Raw genomic sequence first — 24445 nt, 5'->3', positions numbered from 1 at the left:
TCATGGGAGGGGGTGGGTTGGTAGAAAAGAGAACCAAGTAATGGGGGGGGGGGAGATGAAAGATCAAGAGGCGTTGTTTTAGAGTTAGAGCCGTGACTGACCATATGCTTGTTTTGCAGTTATTTCCAAAAATAGATGATTAGTGGTGAGAAGCAACTGGTTTCTGATGCTTATAAGGGGGTCAGTTAATATTATTTCCAACTGTTGGGGTAAGATACAGGGTAGGCTGTGTACCTAACAGAAAGAGATTGCTAAACTTCACAGTGCATTGGATCAGATTTCATGGAGCTCTTTACTGCCTCGACAAAGCTGTTGCCAAGTAAGAGGAATTTCCCGGGGGTGGGGGGTGGGGGGTGGGGGGGGGGGGGGGGGGAAGGGGAGGAAGAAGGGGCTGGTAACTTGTGGCAGTCACTGCAGATATCCTATATTTTAAATAGTGCTAATCCACAAGCAATTGAACAGTCATTAAGAAACAGGGCCCAGTGAGTACAAAGATGGGCAAAGGCGACACACTGGAGACCATTTGGGTAGTGGGATGGTGTCCAACAGGGGAAATTAGTACTCTCTCTTCTCTAAAGACCCCTGGATGTGTGGTGACTCCTAGGACAGAGATTTCTCTTTTTTTTTTTTTTTTTTTTTTGAGATTTCTCAAACCTTTAATATTTCCTGGAAAAGAGAAGAGGTTGAGGGGGCTCTGTTTTCAGGGGAAGAACACCTCGCTGTAAGTTGTGTTGCTAAATGGTAAATGTTCATGCATTTCTACAACTTTGATTTATTTATTTATTTATTTTCTGTTTTTTTGGTTTTTTTTTGGATTTATTTTGATTGTGGTACTTATGCTATAGGTACCATATTACCTATAATCGACACCAAGAGAGTCGCAGGAGGATGGAGGCATGTGGATGGCAGAGAACATCCCTGGAGGTGAGAATCTGGCAACAAGAGATCCCAAAACGTAACAAATGCACCAATTTGAATTCTTCTCTGGATGCACATGGTACCTTTACCTCTCTCTAAACCTGGGGCATTGCTAGAGGTATTCATTTCTTGAAATGTTTGCAAGTCCTTGCAATGGATTGCTGCGATTTGCACTGAGGTATGTAGACGGGACATGCCTCAGATGGGAGGTTGCTGACTGAGTGTCAGTCCCGAGGGCTAACATTCCATCTTACGGATTACTCTATCCAGCTTTCAAGTTCAAGTTGAGCTCTGAACAGCTGTTAGGTCTTTGATGCTCATATCCCCAGAGCCCAATCTTTCAGTTGACTGCCTGTTGCAGAGCCATGTGCCACACACTCCTGGAGTGATGTAGGAAGTCATAGCCTTGGTCTCCTTAGGCACCGATGCTCAAAAGCTGAGGGCGAGGATCTGCAGAGATACGGGTTGATTTGTTGCTTTAATGCAGTCTTTCTTTTCAGATCAAGTGAAACAATATCATGTAATTATTAGTAGGTTTTATAAACATTTGTTGGGCATCTACCGTGTGTCAGGCTGAGATTCCAAGTTTAATAATACACAGAGCAGCCATCAAAGAATTTATATTTGGTGTATATTTCTCTCCCTTCGCTAGATTTGGCTTGTGAAGCAAGGCCTTATTCTTAGTTACCTTCTGATCTCTGCCATCTAGCACAGAGCCTGGTCCACATGTTGAAACAATGACGTGCAAAGAGCAGTTTGCCACGATATCCTCCTTTCTTGTTCTCTAACATCCTTGCCTTACACATGTCAGCCGATGGACTTCATCCCATCAAAATACCAGAACAGCTCTCTCTCCAGAGGCATATTTCCTGTCGCGCCTCTTACAATGACTGTGCGGAGAAACAAACTTTTTCCCTTTATGGCAAGGGTGACTTCCCACTAGTCCCACTTTACGGTGCCCCCGTAAAGGCAGATCTGTTTTTGTCCTTTTGTTCATTGTTATTTCTCCCCAGCACCAACAATACCATCTGGGACATAGTAATTACATGTTGATTTATTCATGATTATTTGTTGAATAAATGCAAAAAATTGAAAGCAGGACGAAACACCTTAACATATTAGGTTCGGTGAAGCTATGCGGCAGTAACAAGTAAATCTGGAAATCTCAGGGCCTGAGCACAGAGGTTTGTTTTTCTTTTCCGCAAAGTTGGCTGTGGGTCTTGCAGCCTTCCAGATCAGCTCCTTTTCCAGTTAACACTGGGATCCGGGATGGCTGTATCCTATAGCTGACCTGGAACATATAGCTTTTGGGTTGCTCTTATAGAGGAAGGGAGGGTGGAAGGGTTGCGTACTGACTCATAAATGCTTTTGCCTGGAAATGATGCATGGCCCTCCTGCTCACAGCCTTTTGGTTACAGGGCTGGGAAATATGGGTGAGCCCATGAGTATCCGGTGAGCATGCTGCGCTAAATATGTTAGTCAGGCTTGCAGAGGGATGCTGTAATGCCCTAGGAAAGCAAGTGTTGGTGTCCCATCCTCACTGTGGCCCCTCCAGTGTGTGCCTGCCACCTTCCCAATGCCAGCAGCTGCATTTCTTTGCCTGAAGTCTGTCTCGGGGAGCTGGAGCTTGCTTTGGCCTCCTGCTTTGCCTTTAGCATCGGAGGCTCCCAGTGTCAGGGAACCGCTCTACATCAGGCTGAGATTCAGGTTGAATAAGACACATAGCAGCCATCGAGGAGTTTATACTGTTGAAATTTCTGTCTCCCTCCCTAGGTTCAGCTTGTTAAAGGCAGCATCGACTTGATCGATAACTGATGGGAAGGAGTGTATTAATAGCTCTGCTCCGTCACCGCTCAGGTGGCACGAGCCCGAGGTGCATTTTCTACACTGGCTCCCAGTGATGGCAGCAGGATTAAGCTCTAATTGTCTGCAGCGATGACTCGCTTGATAACAAACCTGTCATTGGCTGTCTTCCCTTTGCCCTCTCACTTCCTTGAAAACTCCCCTGATGGTGTTTCTCGAGATTTCCTCTCAAATAAACTGTTTACACTTGATTTTGTGTTTTAGGATCTTCTTAAGGAGGAGCTCCAAACTAAAATAGAAAGTTGCCTAAATAGTTCGCATTCTGTGTGTGTATGGGTGTGTGAGAGAGAGGAAGAGAGAGAGAGAGGGACAATGTCATATAGATTTGGGAAGGACCTAAGGGAGGCCTCCTCACGGTCTACTTAGGTAGTTGGAATAAAATGAAAGAAATACAGAGGAGGGGAAGGAGAATACCTAAGATGCCAGAGAGACTTTCTCCTATAACTGTTGTTAAAACAAGAAAGCCTGGATCCTGTTATTACCGTACTGCTCCCTGAAGTCCTGGGGAGAACTTTCTCAAAGGCTTTCTAAGGTGGGCACTTCCTGGCCCATCAACACGAGAGCTGGGGTGGCTGGAGTGCTAGGTTTCTCAGCATGTCTTGGGAGGGATTCCAGAAGTGTCCTTGGATAGGCCAACACACTGCTGTGACCCCTCCTATGTGTGACACCATTCTCAGAGTCCAGGCTGGGTGAAGTCCTCAAGTGGTGACACTGGTCTTTGGGTGTTCCCCTCTGCTTTTAATGTTTTTTACTTCTTTTAGTGATCTCCTAGGGCCGCAGGATCAAATAATACTAAAGTGACCCTATAATTTGTCATCCAAACCAGGGCATTTTTGGTCTTACGATCTCATATACCAATGAGAAAACTAAGATGTCACATGAAGAATCCATACTCACTCAGCCAGTGGTGGGGCCAGGTTGTAAGGGGATGGGTACTTCCTTAATGTATCACCTGGTGTCCCATAGTGACCGGTGAGGAGCTTCATGGCAGAGAAATAGGGCTTGGGCTCCGAGGTGGGAGTCAGGACATACAGGCACAGTCTTGGGTTTGTTGCTCACTCCTAGGGGGAAATTTGGCAAGTCTTATTGTTTCTTTGGGGCTAGTGTTGGTTTCCATAAAGGACAGGCCTAGGATTGGGTAAATAATAATGATAATAGTAGCAACTACACTTTTGTATATTTAGTGGCTGAGACATAACAGCATGGACTCTGAAGCTGTAAACTCAGGTTCAAATTGCAACTCTGCCACTTACTAACGTGAGATCTGGGCCAAGTTACTCGTCAGGTTTCTTAACAGTATAATCATAGTACAAATGCCATATAATAAACCATACCTACTTAGCAAGTACAATTTTTAGGTTTTGATATGTGAATATGCCCATGAAGCCATGAAACTATGACTACAAACAAGATAATGTACCTCTACATCCTTCCACCAAAGTTTCTGCTGTCCCTTTCCTGATAGGATCTTCTCCCCACCCAGCCCCACTCCTCACGCCACAAGCAACCACTGATCTCTCTGTAGCTATAGGTTAGTTTGCATTTTCTAAAGACTTACATGAATGACCTTATGCAATAGATGCTCTTTTTGGCTTGACCTCTTTCACCCTGCATCTTTATTTTGAAATTTATTCTGTGTCATATCATTAGTTCATTCCTTGCTATTGCCGACTACCATTCTACTGCATGGATAAATTGCAGCTTGTTTATTCATTCACCTGTTGCTGGACATTTAGGTTGTTTGGGACTTTTTTGGATGTTACAAATGAAATGAAGCTCCGTGAACATCTATACGGAATTCTTTGCATGGATATATATTTTCTTTTCTCTCGGGTAAATATCTGGGAGTAGAATGGTAGGCTCACATGATATATATATAGATATACTTTAAGAAACTGTTAAATTATTTTCTGAAGTATTTTTACATTCTAAATTCTAAAGTAAAATTTACATTCCCACTATTAGTGTACAGTACAAGAATTTTAATTCCCTCCCACATCCCCTTCAACACTTGGTATGGTCATTATATTATCTTATTTTTGGTATGATCATTATTTTAAATAGGTGTATACTAGTATTTCATTGTGGTTTTGATTAGTTTTTTTTCCTCATGATGAACGATGATTAGCATCTTTTCATATGCATGTTGGCCATCATGTATCTATTAAAATCTTTTGCCCAGTAAAAAGAAATGTTTTTTTTTCTTATGTTTTGAGAGTTCTTTATATGTGCTAGAGAACAACTCCCTTATTAGATGCAAAGTTGTAAATATTTTCTCCATTTCTGTGGCTTGCCTCTTCATTCTTTGGCAGTATCTTTCCCAGAGCAAATGTTTTTAATTTTGATGAAATCCAATTTATCAATTTGTTCTTTTATACTTAATCCAAAGTCAGCTTTTCTCTTATTTTTTCTTCTAGAAGTTCTATAGTTTTAGGTTTATCTTTAAGCCCATGATCCATTTTGAGTGAATTTTTATATATGAAGGGATGTGAGGTGTGAATCAAAGTTCGGTTCTTTAGCATATACATAGCTGACTGTTCTAGCACCTGTTGTTGAAGACTTTTTTTTTCTCTGCTAGATTGCTTTTGTACTTTTGTGAAAAATCAGTTGTCCACATGTGTGGGTCTCCTGGACTTTCCATTATTTTCATTGTTTTGTTGTTGTTTTGTTTATATTTACATCAATACCACACAGTGCTCTGGATTATAAGCCTTGAACTAAGGTACTGTTAGTTTTCCAGTTTTGTTCTTCATTTTCCAAGTCATTTTGGCTCTTCTAGGTCTTTTGAATGGCTATATAAGTTTTACAGTTGGTCTGACAGTTTCTACAAAAAATCCTGCTGAGATTTTGATTGAAATTTTGTTGATCTTATACATCAATTTCAGGAGAATTGACATCTTAACAATATTGAGTCTGGTCCATGATCATATAAACTGGGATACATCTGAGAGTGAAAGAGGATGCTAGGATTGCTAGCACAAACCAGGGTTGTTTGGGGATGTACAGTCATCCTATCATGTGCCTTCTCATTACCCCACGTGATGACATCCCACTGGTGGCATGGTTCCCAGAACTCTCATCTACTCCTGTCAACTTCAAAATTTATTATGCTTCTAATACTATTAACTACATTCCTGGAAGAAATATCTCCATAAAGAAAACCCTAAAATACCAGTATTCCATTGACAGTTTTTCCTGCATGGCAGGAATGACAATGGGTAATCGGATAAATCAATCCCTAGTAAGAATTACCTGGCAGATGAGTTATTCTATTAACTTTTTCATTCTCCTCACTTAATGAATGTATCCAACTCATATATTCTTTAACTTATTTTAAGGACTAATTCTGACGGCAGTTTAGAAGGATGGTGTTTAAAATAGTTTTTAAACATCCATCCCTCTGAATTAAATTAAATAACGGCTATAAAATGCCCAGTATTATTTCTGGTACATCCAAAGCCATTGATAAGTTCTTATCCCATGGAGCACATCATAGCCTTGGGAAGTCCCTGTACACAGTCAGGAAGGGCTTTCCTGGGGAGGGGGTGGGAAGGATGTGAACCCTGGTCTTCCTATATTCTTCTGGGTGGATCAAAAGCGAAGCTCATAAAAAGTTGGCAAAAGAAAACTCAAAATATATCGTAGCAAAAAATCCGGATTAGTTCTTGGTATCACTGCCAACAATCATGCAAGATATTTGAGGACATGACCTTCATTGCCCTTTACGGTCATGCACTCAAGGGTCAGGGTTTGGGTGGTGTAGGAAGGAGGTAGTAGCTTTGAAGCCCTTTGCCCATTACTGTGAGCAGGAAGTGAAATATCAAGGATGTTATTCAAGAATTCTCTCTCTGCTTAATTCTGTTTCACTCTGACTTCCTGTGTATCTCTTCTGTGCTATGCTCCTACTCTGCACGGCTCTGAAGCCATTCAGGTGGTCAAGATGATGAGCTCAGCTGGTTAGGCTATGGGGCTAAGGAAATCAAGGTCATGGGTTCAGTCTCCATATGAGCCAATTAACTCTGCAGACAAAGAAATCCGTCCAAGTCCTCGGATGGCCTTACTGACTCTCACCAGCTGGCTTGAAAAACTGTGCTCTGTGGGGCCCGGGAACATGGGTGGCTAAATAACAGGCCTATCCTTAGATCTAGAGACTTCTCCCTGGAAGAGGCCTTCCAGACGTTAGAAACCTCTCATTACATTCTGGAATTGTTCATTAATCTGGCAGCACTTAACTTCAAGGCCTGGAGTTTATCTTGAAGTAATTTATGAGTGACTGAGGATTTTGCATTGTTGTAAAAATTGATTGTTGATAGTGTACCAGCCTACTTGATAAATGATTCCTTGCTTCAGCATGCCAGAATGCAGAGTCAGCTGGGTGAGACTGGAGCAGGGAGGCAAAGGGCTCACAAGTTGGGGCTTCAGATGTTGAGTTATTCATTTATAAACTTCCTTTGAGTGTCTTCCATGGGCTGGGCATAGTTTTTGATACTGGGGGTGGTGGGGATGTAAGTATTCATTGTTTCATGTCTCAATGCCTATTCCATGCTGGCATTATAGTGGACCCTAAGGGCACAGCAGAGTTTGAGACATGGCTCTCAGGGTGATCTGGGTTGAGGGCAGGGGATCTTAACCTTTGTGCCATGGACTCCCTTGGCAGTTTCGCGAAATCTATGGAAGCCTTCTTAGAGTGACATTTTTAGATGTATAAAATGAGCACATACAAAGGAAACCAGTTATAATACAGTACAGTCATCAAAATATTAAACAAATACATCCATGCTCAGTGCAAAGTATTGAACATGTAACCATGGTCCATGTCTATCCACGGCTCCTCCTCAGGGACCCTGTGTCATTTCTCAGCTGCTGTTTGGGGGTGTGGGGGAGGTTTAAGCCAGCCATGCTTTGAACCACATGTCTTGGTCCATCCAGGCACAGCTGAGTCAAGATACAGAAGCACTGATCTAGAGGCTGCTGTTCCATCTCAAACAACTGAGATGCTTTGACCAAAACTACTGTCCCAGTCAGTGGATCATTTTTAGGAACGTACAGTTGGGAAGCAGGACTGATTTCAGATATGGCTGGGAACTGAAGGTGAAGCAAAGCAAAAAGCGGACCTTGATGTCATCATGAGATGTCCAGAGCAAATGAGGGTCTGAGGAAGCTGAGTCAATGAATAGGAAGAGCCGCTATGAGAGAGAAGAGAGTGAATAAATAAATCACTTGTTATGGGGAGAGAGGCAGGCTAATGCACAGGAAACAGAAAAAGCCAAGGAGCTGAGTGGGGTTGAGGGCAGAGGGATCGTCCAGAAATCGTTCTGCCAAGATCTGTAGAATTGCTTTGTATCTAGAACAATCCTTTAGTTAGTGTCTCCACTTCTACTTTTCCCCAGGATTCTGGTGGTTCATCTTTTCCTGAATTGTACTGAAGGGCTAGCTTCCATTTTCTGGAAGAAAGAATGTCTGGCTGACATTCCCATTTTCTTTATTACTGTGTACATCCTTACAATAAACTTTCATGTCCCAAGGCAACTAGAGCAGATCTCTTTCCTTGTGATCAAGAGTCAAATGCAAACATGGCAGGGTGGGGTGAGCCCTCAGGGAATAAGGGGGGGACATCTGACTGCCTCAGGCATTAGGCGTGGGCAGCCTGTGCTGCTTAGCACACTTCTAAGTTGATTTTTGGATTTGTCAACGGCTATCCAGTTCAAAATTTTGTCAGAAAATTTTATGGTTCATTAAAAATACTGCTTCTTTTTTTTATGTTGGGGACATTTGAATTCCATTACAGTATGTGGTGTTTATAGTAAAAGCTTTGTTTTGTGTGTCGGAAGAAGGGCTTGGTAAAGGGAAAAATCAGTGTCAGAAAATTCTAGGTAACTGCAAGTGACATTTAATAAATGAAATCTCATTCACACCTATTTGCTTGGTAATTGGTAGTAAGGGGAGAAAAGCCAACAATAATCTTAAAATCTGAAGTTGCACATGGATCACTTAGTAGAAAAGGAAGTGCAACCCCAAATTAGATAGGAAAAAAGAGGGCATGGGGGCCAAATAGGCATTCATTTATTTGTCTACTGAGTGCCTCTTACATGTCAGGCAAAAGCAAGATAGTCCTCAAGAGCTTACCTTCTGGGGGGAGGAGAAATGGTACATAAAAATAAACATAAATATTATGAAATGTGCTAAGAAGGATATAAAGGGAAGACCTGATAAGTGAGGAACTTGGTGGGATGGGGGCTACTTGAGATAAGATGGATAAGGAATAGATCTTATCCTACCTTCGTAGGAAGTGATATTTGAGCCAAGACTTGAAACTTGCCATGCAAGTCCTTGGTGCTACCAGAGGAAGTACCTCCCAGCAAGAGGGAACTGGAATGCATCTTAGAGAAGACTGTGTGACCGGGGCCTGGGAGGTAGAGAGGGAAAGAGGGAATAGTTTGAGTGAGGCTGGACATAAGCAAAGACCATTTGCTTAACAACAATTCATGCAAGCCTTCCATGGACCAGACTCTGAGCGATGCCAGGGATACAGCAGTGAACAGGACAGATAAAAGCCTCTGCCCCCAGGGAGCATATGCTTTAGAGCGGACCTGGTCATAATATGCCTCCTTTGTCATAATAAAGGGTTTGGGCTTTAGTGTAAAGACAGTGGGGAGCCTTTGAAGTGGTCAAAGCTGGGGAGTGACATAGTTGGATTTGCATTTTAGATATCCCAGCTCTGAGAGCAGTGTGGAGAATGGTTGGGGCAGGGCAGTCTAGAAGCCAGGAGACTAGAGAGATGGGTGCAAGAAAAGAAGGTGTTATTCTGTTTTAGATAGTGCAGTAGCTTGGGGGGAAAAAAGGAGAGATTTCAGAGGTATTAAGAAGGTATGATGGACAGGATCAGGTGGACAGGTGAAAGATCTAGAAGGACACAGACGTGTGGTCAGTTTTCTGGCTTCAAGAATTAGGTGGATGTTGTTGGCATTAATTTTGGGGGGCAAATTAGAAACGACAAATACCCAGCATTTGCTTCGACGTGGATGGAACTGGAGGGTATTATGCTGAGTGAAATAAGTCAATCGGAGAAGGACAAAGGTCTCATTCATTTGGGGAATATAAAAAATAGTGAAAGGGAATAAAGGGGAAAGGAGAAAAAATGAGTGGGAAATATCAGAAAGGGAGACAGGACATGAAAGACTCCTAACTCTGGGAAATGAACAAGGGGTGGTGGAAAGGGAGGTGGGCGGGGGGTGCGGGTGACTGGGTGACGGGCACTTGATGGGATGAGCACTGGGTGTTATGCTATATGCTGGTAAATTGAACTCCAATAAAAAAATTTAAAAAAAGAAAAAAAAATTGGGGGGGGGGCACAAGACACAAGAAAGAACAGATTTTCTTGGCAGGGGGGAATTAAATTGGTGTCATTCCTGCCTTTGATGAAATTTATGTTTGATGGAGGAGACAAACTTGCAAATAAAACCACTTTATCAACCAGTGTATGCGTCAGTGAATTATGTGGTGCTAACAACCACCACAATAATGTTTTAATACAGCAAAGATTTATTTTTCTGTCATGTTACATGTCCAAAGCAGACAGGGTGGGGCCGATTGGAGGAAGCATGGAGCTCTTCTTGTAATCAGTGGACTGAGACCAACAGAGGTTTCATCTCGACACATACTTCTACCCACTAAGACAGAGTTAAAAAAAGAAAAAGAGAGAGAAATAATGAATCTGGCTCTTAAATCTTCTGTCTGGAAATGATTTGTGTCACTTGTGCTCCCATTTCATTGGCCAAGTCATCCTCATGCCTAACTTCAAGAAACCGAGGAAGGACAATCGTACCATGTGCTGGGAAGGGAGGAAAAAGACTATTTCCTCTTTTTATTGTGTCCTGTCATGTGGGGCACGATTCCATTTCGTCCTTTACTGATGCCCGTTGTCTTGATGACTTGATGAAGTTGGTATCTGCCAGACTTCTCCACTGTAAACATTTTTTCCCCTTTGTAATTAATAAATATATTGTAGGGAGTTGCTTTGAAGCTATGTAAACTTTTAGCTAATTAAGATCTGAAGGGACTCACATGGTTTTCTATTTATTCAATGGGTTATCATTCATTACTATATTTATTTGCATACTCAAATCATCCCAGATTTGGCCGGTGGGAACCCCTTCAATCTGGCTTCCATGTCTGTGTAGCGTGTTCCTGGCCTTCTTTGAGTATTTCCTTGCCTCTGGCTCCAGGCTCATCTTCTACTTTTCCTCGCTCCTATTCTAGCCATGGAGTCAGTCACTTCTCCAAGGAGCCCTGATTGTTTTTAGTGGAGAATAGTATTCAGAAGATTAGAACGTTTGGTGTGCTGTTTGCTTTGGGGGTGTTGCTGCTCCCAGGCCCCCTCAGTGGACAGAGCGACAGGGCACATGTATACACACATACAGACACACACGTACATGTGTGTACGCGCACTCATATCTATACTTGTATCTGTATCTACCATGTACACCGAACACCACGAATTTACTTTAATCTCTCCAATTCCAGTTCAACACCATGGAGTATATTATGCTCTTTTCTCTTTCTATCTTTTCTCCTACATTGAGAGCATTGGCTCTCATCCTACTATATTTATTTACTTAGTTCATCAATCCTGTCCCCCCACTTCCCGTGTGGGTACTCTCCTCACTCTGGTTGGCCTCCACACCATGCCAAGCCATCTTCCTCACTGCTTAAACTCTGACTTAAGCCCTGACTTCCCACCCTGGGTTAACGGGGACAGTGCATTATTCAAGAAGTTTGCATGGTGATATTCCTATATCCTACTGGAATCTGTTTGGGGCCCATTCTTAAACGGAATATGTGATATTGAGAGAGGATTGCAGACAACTAAAAGTAGTTAGAAATCTAAATCTTCTGATTCCTAGTGCTTCCCCCCTGCCCACCCACCCCCCACCCCACCCCCCACCCCCCACCCCCGCCCCACCCAAGCCCCGGAGCATCAATAGCAATTAATGGAATCTATGGAAGATTTCTCTGGCTTCTCTTTCTCAGTTTCATTCCCAAATGGATTTACTTTGGAAGGTAAATGAAAGTCCATTTACCCATTTCAGAGTTATCTAAAGGTGAAAAAAAAATGCTATTTTTTCAGCAGTTCAGAGATTTTTCAAATAGTTTTTTGTCTTTGGATTACTCAAAAGCAGCTTTGTTTGGAAATTTCAAACTTGGCATCCCTGGTACATAACCCTGAGTAAGGAATGTGTGCTTTGCCTTGTTTGAAGAAATTTGGTTTTGAAATAACAAAGTTATGGATGTTTAAAAATACTGCACTGAGCAGACACTGTGTGTTATTTTCCTTTGCCTTTGAAACATGCTCTATATTGTAAAGCCGGTAACTTTCATGGGTGGGAGAATTTAATAGCGTATACTTAACTGATGCAAATGTGAGATCATTTTATAAGTCACATGGGAATCCAGTTGAGTTGTCTTTTTAGCTTTTGTTCAGTAAGTTCACATGATCTCCAAATAACTTAGAATCCTTGGGCATACTGCCTGTACATATCAGGTGCTCAATAATTGCTGAGCTGATGTGAACTGAACATGCTTGCTTTCATTTAGCTAGATGGTTCCCCTCCAGCTTTGAGTGCCTAATTGTGGTCTAAAATAGGGGTTGGCAAATTACCGGCCATGGACGAAATCCAGCTTACCACCAGCTTTTTCTATGGCCTGCAGGCTGAGAATGTTTTTGTACATTTTCTAAATTGTTGAATAAAAATCAAAAGAAGACTAACATTTCATGACATGTGAAAATTATATGAAGGTGAAATTTCAGCGCGCACACACAAAGTTTTATCAGGAGATTGTCACGCTCACTCTCTTACGCACCCCTCAACCCTGCTTTCACATCACAACGGCAGAGATGAGCACTTGCAACAGAGACTGTCTGACCTGCAAAGCCTAAAATATTTACTATCTGGCCCTTTACAGAAAAAGTTCATGGATTCTTTAGAATCCAGAAGAATGTGTTGTCTGTTCATTGTTAAGATTATTTGCTATAAAAGTTAAAAGCTAAGACTCCTTTTAAATTTTCTACCAATCATACCTCTAGCCTCACCTCTTTATTGGCATTCGATTGGATTCCAAGCTAATTTCAATTAACAGAAATCACTGTGAAAAGAATACAAGTATAAAGCACAAAGTCAAATATAATTTTGTTGATTCTGTCCTTTTTGTTATTTGTCTGCAGTGCCATTTTCATATTTGATGACTAATAAAGGCAATCATGAGTGAAGGGACCCGAACAACACCTCCTGTTTTATACATTGCTGTGTTTGTTTTCAAGGTGTTGGTTAATTTTGCTTTCTTAAGCTCCTTCGAAGCTCCCCAAAGGTAGGGATGAGCATTTTGGCTTCTTTTGGATTTCAAGCCTATAGTGTGGGATCTAGAGCTCAGAGTCACAACTGTCTGATGGTGCCGCACCTGCATCTGAGCCCCTGAATGTTATTGGAGATAATTATGTATCTATGATGATGACACATCTCCAAAGGGCCCTTCTCTCTGCTTGATCATCCTACCAGACTTCACTTTCCCATTCTCATCCTGCAGTTATCCCATCCTACACTTCACAGACAATACAGTGGGAGCCAGGTGAGAATTTCTTCAATTCTACCCGTGCCCCTGCATCTATATCTATACAGTGATGCAGACCATCGTGTGACAATGGGTCTCTTACCACAGGTAATATTCCCTCCATTTCCCTTCTGGATCCCATTGCTTCTTGCCCTCTAAAGGACTTGGCTCGTCGTTTACCCCTTCCTTGTCTCCACCACCAGTTGTCCCTTTCTCCTGTGTCATTCCAATCAGCACATAAGCTGGTCTTAATAAGGTCCATCTTTTAAAAGCCCTCCTATTTCCCAACACCCTCCACTTACTATTGCCTCATGTCTGATGCTCTTAAGAGCACCTCTTGAAACCACTGTCTATACTTGTCATCTGCCTATTTGCCCCTCAACCCATTCTAAATAGACTCTATCTCCCACCATGCACGATACTGGGCAAAGTCACAAGTGACTCCATCTGGCTAAATCTAGTAGTTGATTTTCTGTTTTGACTTCACTTTGTGTATCACTAGCTTATAGTGTGATTGTCTACTTTCTCTAGTCCTCTGAGGGCACCACCACACACTTCCCCTCTTTCTCCCACATTATTGGTGACTTCTCATCTCCTTGGATGATCCTTTGTATTAACTAGGTCTTTTCATATTGGTGCTGTGACCTTCAGGGTCTTGCTGAGAATGAAGGGACTCTTCCTCCCAGGGTTAGGTAATAGTCAACTCAGCCCTGAGTGTGCCTTTCAAATGCAAACCACCTGATCTCAATCCCATATCCCCAACCACCTTCTTTACTCACACAGCTCTTATACTCCAGGGCAATATTCCTCTGACATAATTCCCCAGGGCCATGTACCAGACAACTAGGGACAGCGCCTATACCTCAGAGCCTGCTGAGTTTATTCAAACTAGCCAATCCTAAACTGACTTACCTTGCCTTGCCCATTCTTTTGCATAGAAGCCATAGAAAAAGCTCTTGCCTTTTCTTTCTTTTTCTGTCTTCTGATTGACCCTGGTCCTTCCCTGTGTGGCTCCTGCACCTCAGTCTCTTATCAGATTCTGTTGGTTCTACGTTGAAACCATCAGGATCCAGCCCCTGCTCAGCACTGCCACCATGATCTCATCTACTTGATGGTGTCATTTCTTCACAGCTTTGCCAGTGTTCTCTCTCATCTCCCTGTTGCCACTCTTATCCTCCCATGGCTCACTTACCAATGTCTAGGGTTCTTTCAAACATGTAAATCAGATTACGTGATAGTGATGTACAAAACCATCCAGGTCTGGCTTTTGCCCCTTTCCCCACTGCTGTTGTCACGTGGGTCCCATGATCTCGCTGTTCCTTAAGCTCGCCAAACCCATCCCCGTCTCTGGACCCTTGCACTTTGTTGTTTCCACTGCCTGGAGCACCTGGGTGGCCCAGGACATGTCTTTCCTCCTCATTTCCACCTCATCTCGAGTGACACTGCTTTAAACAGACCTTTGTCAATAAACAGGAAACAGCCACCTGGCTCCCTAGTTTGTAACCTGCTGTCTTATTTTTCTTATGAGCTCATCTTACTATGTGAAATGAATTATACATTCATTTATTTCTATTTCATAGTCTTTTATGATTCATTCCTTCAGAATTTAAGCGACAAGGGCAAGGATTATTTGCTTGTTAGTCTCTGTCTTCAATAGTTAGAACAGTGCTGGGCATAGAGTTGGTCTCAGAGATGCTTTGTCCAATGCATGAGCTCATCAACCTGGTTACCATGTCAAAATCTCCATGTTTGCTTCTCTTCTGTTTGGAATGCTTTTCCTCCAGACTGCCACTTGGCAGCCCTTTGTCATTCTTCAGGTTTTAATTCAACCCACTTCCTCAGAGCAGCCTGTTCCTGCCGGCCTTCTGCTCCCTGTCTCCACCCCTGTGACCCTAATTCGGAGGTGGGCAGACCTCTGCACAGTATCAGATAGTAACTATTTACAGCTTTGTAATCCCTGCAATGTCTGCTCTTGTGGTGAAGCAGCCATAGACAATTCGTACGTGAATTGTGTGTGGCTCTGTTCCAATAAAGCTTTATTTATGGACATCGAAATTTGAATTGTGTACAGTTTTTACATGTCATGAATTATTAATCTTCTTTTGATTTTTTTTGCAATCATTTAAAAAGTTAGTTTGTAGGCTGTACCCAAGTAGGCCTTGACCCAAAGGCTGTAACTTACTAACTGAAGTTCTAGTGTATCTCCCTCCTTCATTTTTCATGTCGCTGAACATTGTCTTATTTGTTCATTTGTTTTTTGTGCTTTGTTTTCCCCTGTTGGGACACAGGACACCTGAGAGCAGGAACTCCATCCTTGGTTACTAGAACTCTGTCTGGCTAACTCCTGCTCAGGCTAGAGCTTCCCCCAGCAGGACTCGCCCAATCCCAGGAACTTTCTTCAAAGGCTTATTACCTTCCTCTCTCATGGTAATAGCTTCTCTCTTAGGAAGTCAGGTTTCATCTCAGGGGAGGGAGCCAGTACATTTGGCATCTGGTTGGAATAAGAATCCCAGTTTTCAGCAAGGAGACTTGTTTATCTTGATCATGGCTGAAATTATTCTAATCACATCTCATTCACTTCAATTAGTAAAGGAGTGATTGCCTGTTATAAAATAGTATGAGATGGTCATACACTCAACTCTTGACACTGGACAAGTAAGATTGACAGGAGTTTATTAGTTACATATATTCACATTCTGGGGCACAAGACACCTCCTGCCATGCAGGGCCACATGGGGGCTGGCCGCAGGAATAGGGAACCAGCAGGGGCTATGGGAGGCAGGCTTTGTAGAGACAAGCAGGTGAGATGACTCTTGTTTCTGTCAGTAGCATGAGATTGGCTCCCTTGAATACTTTGTGGGCTACTAGAGAGGGGAATCCATTAGGGTTGAGGGCTGGGTGGAATGCAGCTGGTCTGGCTGATAGAGGACTTGGAGGGGTGGTGGTGGTGGTGAGCCTTCCCTCCTATGTTGGGGGGTCATATTTGGTGAGAGAAGGAGAACTTATAGCTAAGACTTTGGGAGCTGTGAGAGGCTCAGAGATGTCAAAAATGTCAATGTAGGTCTTGCAATATACTAGCACAGAGCTTGGAACAATAAATATTTGTTGAATGAATGAATGATTTCACTTCCCTTTCATTCAGAATCTGTTATATACCCAGCTCTATGTTAGCTGTGGTAGACAAAAAGAAGACTGAGGCATAATTACATTTATATTATAGGATACTGAAAAATTACAGGGGAGGGATGGATGTAGGTCGCAGGATTTGTCAGTGGGTTTTGATGAGCCAGCATCTGGGTAGGATGGAAACAGAAGGTTGAATTAGTTCTATTCTTTGGTTCTCATCCAGTTATCCACTCACCCAGTCCACCAATCATCCAGTATTTGCTGAGGGTCTCTCATGTGCCAGGCTAGGCAACTGAGTTTTTGTTGCTTTAAATCTAATCCAGGAGACAAACCACAACCATGCCACAAAAAGGACAAATTGTGACTAACACATGAAGAAGACCCACTAAGGTGGTTCAAATACTCTATCCAAGAATTGCGGGAACACAGAGACAGCACATACTGTGTTCTCCTGTGGGTGTGGGGAGGTGGGGGGCACCTGGAGGGCCGCTTGGAGTTCAGGGGAGCCATGTGGATGGATTGGCAGGAGGGAGAGGTAAGGCAATCCAGGCAAGTGTCATGCTCTGGTTGGTTTCCTTGCTAAATAGATTTTTCACAGGGAAGAGCTGTCTCTCATCCAACTACTTTCCCCTGTTGGATTTATGCAGCACTGGACCACCCCGTGTCTTTGTTTATGGGAATATAAGGCTGTGGATGCAGCTGAATTCTAGTCAGGCAGAACTTAGAGCCTCATCTTAACCATAAAATGGAGGCAGGAAATGGGAACTACAAGTTCCTGCCTTTCCCGGATTGACTTATTTTGCTAGGACTCTCTATTCTTTCTTTTTTTTTTTTTTTTTGCTAGGACTCTCTAGTCTTCATTTCCTCTTTATGTGGTGGGAATTGGAATATATGTTAATTTGTCAAACATTTATTGAACAAGCACTTTGTGCCAGGCAGAAAGCAGGGTTCTGGCAAAAACAATGATAGTCACAATAAACACATCTCTATCCTTGAAGAACTTGCCGTCTAATGGGGAGAAATAACAACAAAACAAAAAATAGCAAATAAAATTCAATGTGATAAAGCATAAGAAATTTATGCTCAAAGCAGAGAATTCAAGGTTTTGTTTTGTTTTGTTAAGATTTATTTATTGGGGCACCTGGGTGGGTTGTCAGTGAAGCGTCTGCCATTGTCTCAGGTCATGATGTCAGAGTCCTGGGATCGAGTCCCACATCGGGCTTCCGGCTCAGTGGGGAGCCTGCTTCTCTCTCTCTCCCTCTGCCTCTCCCCTGCTTGTGCTCTCTTGATCAATCACTCAAATAGATAAATAAAATTAAAATAAAAAAGATTTATTTATTTATTTTTAGGGAGAGAGAGGGAGAGAGAGAGAGAGAGAGAGAGAATGGAGAGGAAGGGCAGAGGGAGAGGGAGAGAGAATCTCAAGCAGACTCCCCGCTGAGTGCGGAGCCCAGTGTGGAGCCCATTGTGGAGCCCAGTGTGGGGCTTGATGTCACCACCCTGAGATCATGACCTGAGCCAAAACCAGGAGTCAGATGCTCAACTGATTATAGCCACCCTGGTACCCCAGAATTCAAGATTTTGATTTGGTCATTTTCTAGCTGTCAGTTGTCGGAAAAATAGGTTAACCTGTTTGCTCTTTTCTAAAATGAGAATAATAATACGTCTACCTCATAGTGTTATTGTGAGGATTCATATTGTAAGAACTTTGAGCAATGTCTGCACATAGCACTCCTTTTTTTTTTTTTAAGATTTTCTTTATTTATTCATGAGAGACACATAGAGGCAGAGACATAGGCAGACGGAGAAGTGGGCTCCCTGCGGGGGAGCTCGATGGGGGACTTGATCCCAGGTCCCTGGGATCACGACCTGAGCCGAAGGCAGACATTCAACCACTGAACCACCCAGTCATCCCACCACTCCTTGTTATTGTTTCATTGTGATGGAGACATGTTCAGTGTGCAAGGAATGCATATAGGGTAGGTACCTAATAGGCAGGAAAGGATTTTGTGGAAGGTTTCCTATAAGTGATGATGTTTGAATTGAGTCTGGAAACAAGAGTAATGATAACAGCTAAAGGGTACTGAGTATGTAGAACAGGCCAGATACCATTCTCAGAATGTAGCATAGATGATCTTTTTTGGTTCTCACAATTCTCTGAAGTATGTGTGAAGACTATCTTCATTTTACAGATGAAAGACAAGTGGGACTTAACCTGGCAGAGAAGGGGACTATGGGGAAGGCATTTGGACAGTGGTACTGATACAAGGGTCCAGGGATATTAAAAAACAGCAGATTAATGGAATTGGAAACCGTGCAGTGTGGCTGGAACAAAAAGGATATGTGGGCTAGTGGTGTGAGATGAAGCTGGAGAAAGAGGCAGGCCAGACAATCACTGTCATTTGGGGGGTTACTGGACCCCCAACAGAATTGTCTCCAATAAAGCTCTGGCCATCTACTTCCTGTTGTATTGATGGGAAGCAGATGCCATTGGACTCTTCTTCAACGGAGTACATGCTCTTCATTTGTAAAAACACATAGCAAGGTTCTTGGGAATTCATGGAAGGAACCATTCCAGAAAAGACTGGACAAAGAGACTACTAGTATCTCTCTTTTTACATTGTCTAGTTCAAGTGATTTTAAGTCCAAAAGTTAAACTTGCATAAAGATGAGCTTGATTTCAAATTCAGAAATATGCGCACAAAAGTGGTTCTGTCTTGACTCTGTGATCCTCTCTGGTGATTGCTTTCTTCCCAGGCTTTGTTCTGAACCTTTTTCAGTCACTTGACCCAAAACAATGAAATACTGACCTGACGTATTTCTAACCCTCTTACATAGTATAAACAAGCATTAAAAGGCATTTTTTTTTAAAAAGAAAATATTTTGTTTATTTGAGAGATAGAGGGAGAGAGAGAGTGAGCATGAGCAGAAACAGACTCTCCTCTAAGCAGGGAGCCCAATGTAGGGCTTGATCCCAGGACCCTGGGAACATGACCTGAGCCGAAGGCAGATGCTTAACTGGCTGAGCTACCCAGGTGCCCCCATTAAAAGGCATTTTTAACTAAGACACATGCAAAGAAATATGCAAAAGGAAAAAACTGATGGCAACAAATCCACGGGGAACTGTAACACAAAAGCCCAACACCGCAGTCATGCCCATGATTTAGGGCTGGTGCTTGAAAGGTACAGGAACCGTCTAACTGATAGGAACCCTGAAGCCAGTGGACCAGGTGGGTAACACGTCTGAGAACAGTCTGCTAGGCAGTTGGAAGATTACCTAGTAATAGAGATCTTGGTCACTGATTCTAAAGTCCTTAGTCAAATTATAATCTTATCACTAAGTAAATGTTAGACCCTGATATTCGCAAAAGGGGATGATTATTACCCTTTAATTGGTGATAATGCAGAAGCTCAGGGAGGTTCTAGGTTGGTGAAAATCACACAGCACCCTTAGCGTCAGCCAGGAAGAAGAACCAGATGTGGTGGAAGGGGAGGTGGGCGGGGGGTGGGGGTGACTGGGTGACGGGCACTGAGGGGGGCACTTGATGGGATGAGCACTGGGTGTTATTCTATATGTTGGCAAGTTGAACACCAATAAAAAAGAAATTTATTAAAAAAAGAAAAAAAGAACCAGATGTGGGAGCGCTGCCTCAAGATGCCCATGGAAGGTAGGAGAGATGACCGACAACCAGTTGGCTGCTCCGGATGACTCATCATGTAAAACAATTAGCCCAGCCCAGTGCTGACATGAACGGTGGGGGATTTGCAGTTGCTAAGCCACTGGTGAACATCAGCCAAGCCAAACAATCTTGGTGAGGGAGCCTCGAGGGGGTGCATGCCAGGGCGGTCACACTCTTCATTAGAGATGAGACTGGCCAACATGCGGAGCCTTCCTCGGGGAGGAGTCCAAATGCTCCCAGAAGACTCGTCCTAAGAGAACCAGCAGTCAGAAGATGTGCGTGTGTTGTTAGTTCCTGGAATGAAATACATAGAATCAGAGGATAACTCTATCATCTCTCTCTCTCTCTCTCTCTATCTCTCTATCTCTCTATCTCTACCTCTATCTCTCTATCTCTATCTCTAGCTCTCTATCTCTATCCATATCTCTATCTCTATCTCTATCTCTGTCTATCTCTATCATCTCTCTATCTCTACCTCTATCTATCTCTATCTCTATCCATATCTCTATCTCTATCTCTCTATATCTCTAGCTCGCGAGCGCGCGAGCCAGAGCGCGAGGGCGAGCCAGAGCGGAGCGCGAGCGCGAGCGCGACCGCGAGCGAGCGAGCCAGAGCGCGCGCGAGCCAGAGCGCGAGAGCGAGCGCGACCGAGCGAGCGCGACCGCGAGCGAGCGCGAGCGCACCGAGCGAGCGCGACCGCGAGCGAGCGAGAGCGCGACGAGCGAGCGACCGCGAGCGAGCGCGAGCAGCGCGAGCGCGAGCGAGCCAGAGCGCGAGCGCGAGCGAGAGCGGAGCGCGAGCGAGCGAGAGCGCGACGCGAGCGAGACGCGAGCGCGAGCCAGAGCGACCGCGCGAGCGCGAGCGCGAGCGCGCGAGCGCGAGCTCGGGCCAGAGCGCGAGGGCGGACCCAGCAGCGGGAGCTGCGAGCGCGAGCGCGAGCGGGACCGCGAGCGCGAGCGCGAGCCAGAGCGCGAGGCGACCCAGAGCGCGCGCGAGCCAGAGCGCGAGCGCGAGCGCGAGCGCGAGCGCGAGCGCGAGCGCGACGAGCGCGAGCCGCGAGCGCGACGAGCGATCTAGGACCGCTAGAGCGAGCGATCGAGCTAGCTATCTATCTATCTATCTATCTATCTATCATCTATCTATCTCTACCTCTATCTATCTCTATCATCTCTATCTCTATCTCTACCCATATCTCTCTATCCATATCTGTATCTCTATCTCTATCTATCTATAATCTATATCATCTATGTCTATATCGATGCTAGAAAGAGCCTTGTGTGTCTTGGAAACTGCTGTGTTTGCTATTGTTTTTACTAAGTGATTTTGAATTGTTCTCTCGTGAATCCAACATGATGTCAAAGAAGCTCCTTAATTACCGGGGCAAGAATCAATTAGGCAGAGCGTGAAAAAGGCGCAGGGACTTTCATTCTGCTGCCCATGTATGAACTCAGTGTCTCCTCCAAGTCACGATCATGACATGTTTCTCTGTGTGTCCTCGTCTAGCTTTTTTATTTCCAGCATTGGAAACTCTGTGCACAGGGATTGCCTCTGGCCCTTCTTACTCAACCATTTTGCGTAGCGAGAACTCAGCACTTGGTGCATTTGATGAACAAAGAGTCTTTCAGGGAAGAGGCCCCAGGACCGTGGCAGAGGCTGAAGAGGGTGGTGACACAGAGAAAGCTGATGGGGGTGTGGGCTGCGCGGGAGACTTAGCACACTACACTTTGTGCAGCCTACATGGTTTTTGTTCATCTTTTGAATTCCACGTCCTATCTCCCTGAATCTTTTTCAGCTTCTCAACGGCAGGGCCCTTGCCTCCTAGTTTTATTCCCAGGGCCATACTTACGGCTGCTGAGTACCCAGAGATTAACACTTGCCTGGGAAGACCGTAAAGCAGGACCTGAAATTGAGAAATACATAGGTAATCATAATTGCCTTTCTCCCCTAAATTTTGTGATTCATTTTCTTATAAGGGATACCCTATTTATTTTCTCTTGATAACAGCAGTTGTATATATATATATATATATAAGGACCACTGGGTATTATTATATCCGTTTCAGGACACTCCTTGCTTCTGGATTATTCTGGGTCTAGGATTATGCAAAACTGGTTTTTTATTTTTTTAATTTATTTTTTTTTTTATGGGACAGCTCCAGTTCTAGTTCCAGTTCAGGAAAGTGGAAAGTACATGAAGCTCTGGCCTCTCATGAATCATTTTGGTGCCTTTCTGGCCTGGACTGGGCTCTCCCCCTCACCCCTCTACCCCAGACTTGCTGACCTGACACTGATCTGGGGTGGGATCTCCAGGGCTGACCTAGATTGGAAGGGTATGTTGGAGCTGGCCATCTGGGGAGTGGCCTTTTCATTTAGTCTCCTGAACTTGAATACTGAAACGTAGCTAATTAACAGAACTCCTTCTATAGTCCTTTCCTTTCTTTTCTAATTGGAATTTAGTCTGGCACATACCAGGCACACAATACACATATTCTACGAAACAAATATGTAACATTAATTTAAAAATAGTGAAGAAAAATAATGTTTATTGAACAGCAAGTTTGTGCCAGACATCGGGTTGGAGCCCCCACATACTTTTCATTTACTCCTCACTAGAAGTATCAGAGAATAATTTTAATGTGCTGAGGAGGCCAAGGATCAGGGAATCTAAAATGTTTTCTGAAAATACCTCTGGCAGTAGAGCCAAGTTTTGAACCACTCTTTGTGTTCAGGTAAGGTTTCAAAATCCAAAGTCTTGCCAATATAGTGCTGAAGCCAACCGAGTTGATAAGCTTATGTTTACATAATTGTTGCATTACTGGTTGTTGAACATTCCAACCTGTATGTATTATGAATTCCTGGAACGCAATGTGTATAACACAGAGCTTATCCTATTCTTTTAAAAATTCTTTATCTCCTTTTAACTTCTGTAGTTTGGTTAAAGGTACTACTTTTCTTCCCATAACTCTAAGGCAGGGTTTCTCAGCCTCAGTCCCCAAACTGTGGACGTTTGGGGCTGGATACGTCTCTGTTGTAGGGGGCTGTGCTGCACATTGTAGGATGTGGAGCAGTGTCCCTGGCCTCCTCCCACTAGATGCCAGTAGTACCTCCACCATTCCGGATGTGACAATCAAAACTAATTTCAGACATTGACAAATATTCCCTAGGGGACAAACTCACTCCTGGTTGCTCCCTAGAGTGAAATCCTTTTTCCCTGCAGCCTCTTTTTTCCCCAAATACCATATCAATTGCTAAATCCTGTTGCTTCTATCTGTGCAGTCTCTTGCATTCATCCCTTGTGTGTGTGTGTGTTTTTTTTTAAACCCTTGTGTTTTTATTGCTCTTACTTAACTCACAACCTTATCTCTTCTTAAAGGGTTTTCCCTGCCATAGGTATTTATGACTTCCAACTTGTCCTGTTCATTGGTGCCAAGCAAATCTTATCAGCCCTGCCACCTATCTGCTGAAACATCCCAAACAGCTCCTCTTGCTAACGGAGCACATTTTTGACTCTGAAGGTGTTGAGCTGGGCCTGTAATTAGTGGGTGAGTTTAAATGTGGGAGGTCATTAGAAATGACAAATACCCACCATTTGCTTCAATGTGGATGGAACTGGAGGGTATTATGCTGAGTGAAATAAGTCAATCAAAGAAGAACAAACATTATATGTTCTCTTTCATTTGGGGAATATAAATAATAGTGAAAGGGAATAGAAGGGAAGGGAGAAGAAATGTGTGGGAAATATCAGAAAGGGAGACAGAACATGAAGACTCCTAACTCTGGGAAACGAACTAGGGGTGGTGGAAGGGGAGGAGGGTGGAGGGTGGGGGTGACTGGGTGGCGGGCACTGAGGGGGACACTTGACGGGATGAGCACTGGGTGTTATTCTGTATGTTGGCAAATTGAACACCAATACAAAATAAATTTATTATTAAAAAAATAATAAATGTGGGAAGTTGGCTTCATGAATACACTGTAGAAGCAGAACAAAGCCACTAATGGGCTTCATCAGAAACAAAGGTGATATATTATATTTCCATTTATTTTATAAAACTTAACCTATAAAACCTTCCCTCCCTTGTAGTTTCAGTAGATTTAGCCCATAAAAACCTTTGATCCTGGTGTCCATTGAAGGGAAGTATTTCAGATGACTAATTCCATTTCTTTCATATTTTTTTTGTTTATTTAGGTTTTCTATTAAGCAAATTTTGGAGATAATAGATATTATTTATTATGTATAATTTGTTACTTATATAT

General features: G+C 43.3%; 1 long non-coding RNA gene across 1 annotated transcript; it reads left to right on the top strand.

The window, feature by feature from the left end:
- The first annotated feature begins 13 nt into the window (after nt 1–13).
- On the top strand, nt 14–2955 carry LOC119868040. Its single transcript, XR_005385713.1, has 4 exons — nt 14–319; nt 644–721; nt 846–924; nt 2692–2955. It is a non-coding gene; the product is annotated as an uncharacterized LOC119868040 (long non-coding RNA).
- Nucleotides 2956–24445: the final 21490 nt, after the last annotated feature.

Source organism: Canis lupus, chromosome 38 (assembly GCF_011100685.1).
Source record: "Canis lupus familiaris isolate Mischka breed German Shepherd chromosome 38, alternate assembly UU_Cfam_GSD_1.0, whole genome shotgun sequence".
NCBI lineage: Eukaryota > Metazoa > Chordata > Mammalia > Carnivora > Canidae > Canis > Canis lupus.
This window is presented reverse-complemented; position numbering and strand designations above follow the sequence as displayed.